This window comes from Neolamprologus multifasciatus, chromosome 7, assembly GCF_963576455.1.
Source record: "Neolamprologus multifasciatus chromosome 7, fNeoMul1.2, whole genome shotgun sequence".
NCBI lineage: Eukaryota > Metazoa > Chordata > Actinopteri > Cichliformes > Cichlidae > Neolamprologus > Neolamprologus multifasciatus.
In genome coordinates this window covers 21,674,901-21,680,272 of record NC_140445.1, presented here as the reverse complement: position 1 = coordinate 21,680,272, position 5,372 = coordinate 21,674,901, and the positions used below count along the sequence as shown (strand labels likewise).

Sequence of the window (5,372 nt, the reverse complement as noted above, 5' to 3'; positions counted from 1 at the left end):
ACAAGTAAACCATTATGTTGGATTGCCTATGCAGAGACCACTACAAAGTTCATTTTTGTGTACAGAAGCTTTGTTAAACTGTCATTTGGGTGTTCACATATGTTAACAAAATAACAGAAGACGTTTCCTTGATGCTTCTACCATCAAAGTTATTTCAAACAAGTCATCAATCAGTAAATCACTGCAACTGCAATGACTGAACCAGTCAGCTTGTCAATCCTCTATAGCGTCTGTCTGCTTATTTGCAACAATTGCTTAATAATTGAGCTACCTAATTTGTGTCAATCAGAATACCCATATTAACAATACTGATAGATATTAACAGCATAAAGGTGGTAGGAAATGTTAACGAACCTGGTAGTCATCTGTCCTCAAGGGACAGAATCGCGTCAAATACCAAAATATGATGAAAAACCACAAAACTCCAATCGGCATCACATGTCAGATATGAGCTGATTACTAAAAACAATACATTTCTTGTCAAAAAGGTAAGAAATTAAACATTATGGGACAGATCTAGAAATCCCTATTAAACTTTGAAGCCTTTCCTTTCATATTATAATCAGTAGCATCAATGGAAACATAAAGAACATATACACTGAAAAAAAGGCACTGGCCATCTCTTGGATTTATGTAAGCATCTTGCATGTATTTAACACAATTGCCTCATGTTTTAAAGATAAATGTAACCATATAGTGTAAAAACTACATGATATGCAGAAAGGGTGTGTTCAATTGTTCATATCATGTTCAGGTGAAGTAATTCAATAAGATAGCAACATTAAATCTCGTGAAATCACGCGTGATTTCATCTCGCGGGCTTTGGATCGTGGTTCAAAAAAGGCATCCATCTCAGTCAAGTCGAGCGGCCAACTCTACGTTTTTGGTATGTCTTGATTTTTTGAATTAATATTTACCATATTTCAGCCAAATGTAGTTAAACGTCTAGATTGTCGCCATGTAACAAGCTAAAAAAGACCCGTTAGCTTATTTGCTGTTTTATCTGTTGTCAAAGAATTGGCGCTTTTTCATTTGAATTTGTCTTTGGCACAAGAGCCGTAATATCACATTAAACCTAATTATGAGGCACTCATAACACAATTTGGTTTTCTGTGTGAATAGATTTGCCAACTGACTCTGCAGTTACATTGTGTATTTACTGCACCGTGGTGTTAGCGAGATTTTGGACATTGAACAGCTTTAGCTAATATCATCAGCGGCATTATGCTAGCTTACATCCCTACCCCTCCTGCCCTCACCTGCTGTGCTTTGGTTTTTGTTTTTTTTGCTGCACATTGACCTCTATTCTGCATTTCACCAGGAGTCAGCTGATGGATTGTGGGTTCAAGGTGTTATGGTAAGAAAGTATATTCTATTTTCGCTTAAGGTTTCTGTAACTTAATTATAATAGGTTTTGTATAATTATTAGGTGTATGCATACACAAATAGACCACCCTATTAATACAACTGAGATATCCAAAATCTGCCATAGGTTTAACTTATACCTGTATGTATTGTCAGAAAGGTGATTACTGGACTCACATTAATGCACACTTGAACTAAAATGAGGTTGTAACTTGTGGGTTGTTGGGTTGCAAATCATTTTTTAATCCCATAAGATCTGGAAACACAGTTTTTATTCAACAAAACATTACTGATTAACCAAGCACAGTGCCTGCTGTTATTTCAAAAATAATTTTATGTCATTTCAGATAAAATGCAGCATTCCAGTGCATCCCAAACATGCCTTTACAGTCAAGGTTTCTGACGGAGCTGAGTTTCTCTCTGACAGTCTGCTGAAAGTGTTTGCAAAGTGATCGGGGGAACAGGGCACAAAGCTAAAGGATGTAGCTGCCATGATGACAGTAAGAACTTTAAAATTATTTAACTACAAAGTGTATATGTATTGCATTAGGTCAGTAAAAGAATTTTATGCTGCATCTATTGAAACAGTCAACTATTACCTGTGAGTACTGATTCCACTGAAAGGATGCCATAATTTTCATCATGCATTTACTGGCCCACTGAGAAAAATTTATCTTATTTTAAAAATATATGTTCTGGAAACTATATATCCATAAAGTTGATGTCAAACAGGAACTTTTGATGTTGCTTTGTAGATGCTGGTGTTGCATGTTGACTGGTTTAAAAAGTCAAGAGTTTTTGTCTGGGATCATTTTCTTCTGTGCTGCTGAAAAGTTCACAAATCTCTGTTTTCTTTGTTATAATACTCAAGGATGACATTAATGCTCAAAGGGAGTCCCTCATCAAAGTGCTCCGCATCTGTGTGAAAGACAATTGCAACATCTTGGTGCAGGAGTTCATGGTGAGTGTTTTATGAGTAGATTGTGGCTTTGCAACATTTAAAAATGCATTTAGTTATCCACTTGATCCTCATTGGACTGGTTAGGACCAGTAGTCCTCTTTAATAATTTGAAGTTCACATGAGGCCTGGTAGTGAACTCGGCCGCCGGCCCTTGAGGCCCCACCCCCACCCCTGTATCAGTGTGAAAAAACTTTAAATTTGTCATTCTAGTGAACAAAGGAAAATCCCACCAATATTTACATTAGCTTTTGTTTGAAAAAAAAAAATGACCAACTGACCAACAGCTAACCAAATTGTGGGGCTGAAAGTCTAAATTCTAACATCTTCTGAGTGACATAACCTGGATTTCTGATGGGCCGGTGTCTTTCTAACAAAAACTAATGTAAAGCATTTGAAATTATTATGTTTTTCACTCTCTCTTAGAAACTCTGTTAGACCATGAATGGCAGCATTGCAGGCCACTCTTTGGCTATAGCTATTTACTATGTTGCTTTCATTGGTTTAAATTACTCTAACATTAGAACTGGTAGATTCAAAAGAGATGAGTTTAAAAAGGAATCTTAAAAAAATGTTTTGTGTTTAACCAGGACTTGACTGAGGCCACTGCACAGATTGAGAAAACCACAATGAACATCTGTCTCCAGAGGATGCGCCAGGCAATGACTTTTCTGATGTTGGCATCATCATCAAGGGTATAGTGGTTCTTCAAGATCTGGATAACGTGACCTTTGCAGTAGCCATGCTGTTTGGACCTTTTTTATTCCTTCAATATGAGTTACCCATCACAGCTCTGCTACACTTTTGAGGTGATTCAAAGGGTGGTAATGGAGTTGGATGCAACTCAGCTCTCAAGAAAAGCTCACAACTAAGACAAAACTGCTCCTGCAAGGAAAGCTCACTGTTATGCATGCAAGGTGATCAGCTCTAGGTGAGAGGACATTTAAATCTCACACTTGTTCTGCTGCATTTTTGAAGCTCAATTCCAGGAACAGATCGCAGGGTTCATTTTTATATACTCTGCAACTGCCATGAGGATGAGCCCTTTTTTTTGTTGTTGTTTGTTTTTCCTTTTGCTCTGTACAAGTTCTCTGTTTGTCTGTTTGGCAGCATTTTTAAATTTCTCTTTGTATTTTTTCTTTCTTTTACTAGTGAAGAGATGTAGCGTGAACAGTTATACAGTCTAAATATCCCATATGGGTCGTGTGAAATGGTATTTTCAGTTTCATTCAGTTGAAGTAAAGAACGTTGAATATTTCTAAGTGTGCTGTTTTGAACCAAGATGTCACAATATGATCAGTGCTGTAATTTTTGACAGTCACTGTATCAATGTTATTTTTCAGTCTCTTGAATAAAGTTTTTGACCTGCAAGTGCTAATTTCTTTAGTTATTAGGGTAAAATGGGTAATGTTAATAGGAAGGTGTTTGCCAATTCAGTAACCTAATTTAATGTTAATGGAAACTAACATTACTTCAAATTGTTTAGTTATAATTGTTGTTTAACTGAATCTTGACGTCCTTAAATAGACGTTAAGTGCTTAAGTCCTTAAATAGAATGTTTTGTATTGTCCTGTAACATTTTTCAAAAGAAACAGTCTAATTTCGTTGCTGTGATTGATTCCAGAGAACACGGAAGAGCTGACATTATTTAACTGTTGATTTATATAGATTCAGTGGAGGAGTAATGTCAGTTTAATTCTTTACCTACTGTCAATGCAGTGAAATTAGACATTTTGTTTTTAAAGGTTACTGGTGGATGCCAGCAACCATCTTGGAAGAGAACAATACAATCTGTTATAAGGCCTCCATTTGAAAATTGTGTATTTGATACTAGAATATAATAGCAAAATGTAATTTGAAGATAACATGTAGTATTTAAGTGACAAAGTAGTATTGGGTAAGTTATTGAATTGTGTTGGGATAAAGTGAAAAAATTGTGAAGGATTAAAATATTCCAAGAGCTCAAATTACTTCATCAAAACATGTTTAAGTCACATTTTATCAACACAAATTGCACAGGTTTATTGAACATGAATAAATTGTGTTAATTTAACTCAATTGTTTAAGTTGCTGCCAAAGCAAAACATCTGTGTGCAACAAATGTCCACCATTGAATTAAGTAAATCCAACAACATATTTTTTTCAGTGTAGAGGTATAAACCACAGGGTGATCACAAGCATATTTATAGTGCTCTGTCTCTCTCAGATGAGACCTCCTGAAACATAATATATTTTCTGTCAGAATGTCAAGTTCATGCTTTAATGACATTGAATATTGATCATTTGAAGCTACAATAATCTATTCATGCACTGTGCTCACAAGCCTTAGGGTTCTTCCTAAATGCATGTAAGATATTGAATTGTAAGGTCAACCTTAGTTTAATGCTACATTGATCAATATGTTGTTGTTTTTTTCCATATTTAGTCAAATCATTACGTGTAACATAAATGGGATGCTAAATGTGATGACCTCAAAGTCCATTAAAACTAATGGACTTTGAGGTGTGAGCCCTGAAAAGGCTTTTAGCCTCTTTATGCTTAATATCAATATTCTTTTATTTATTTATTTTTTATGAATATTTGATTTCAGTCCAGTATTTTTCCATCAAGGCCTCCAAGTAAATACTCATATCTGAAATGTTCTGAAACAACTTATTTTCTGTCAACTTCAAAGCAGAGAAAGAAAAACTTTACACTGAGAGACCAGTATAACAATGGTGCTACAGACACACCCAGCTTTTCTCTGAGAGACAATTTATGATATTTTTTAAGCTATACATTTGGTATACCTCCACTTCTGAACCAAGTTTTCAGTTTTAAGCTGCATGCACACTGAAGGTGATATGTTCATAACCCATTGTATTGAAGCTGACTGCAGTTGCTGGTGGACACTCCAGGTTCTGTTGTTTATATAACCTTCTAACATATTTACTACCAGGTCATATGTCCCTGAGTATATCCTGCACACAGTTGTGCAACTAGAAGTTGAGAAGTTTTATTTTGGGTCTCGCCCACTTTTTGTCACCAGTGATTATTTTTAACATAGTTG

General features: G+C 35.5%; 1 long non-coding RNA gene across 2 annotated transcripts; it reads left to right on the top strand.

Annotated features, from left to right (window-relative positions):
* The first annotated feature begins 790 nt into the window (after positions 1–790).
* On the top strand, positions 791–3,694 carry LOC146514204 (uncharacterized). 2 transcript variants are annotated; one of them, XR_014875340.1, is made up of 5 exons: positions 791–886; positions 1,322–1,357; positions 1,713–1,865; positions 2,237–2,326; positions 2,914–3,694. It is a non-coding gene; the product is annotated as an uncharacterized LOC146514204 (long non-coding RNA). The 2 variants fall into 2 exon arrangements; XR_014875339.1 differs by lacking the exon at positions 791–886 and having other exon boundaries at positions 926–1,357.
* The last annotated feature ends 1,678 nt before the right edge of the window (positions 3,695–5,372 follow it).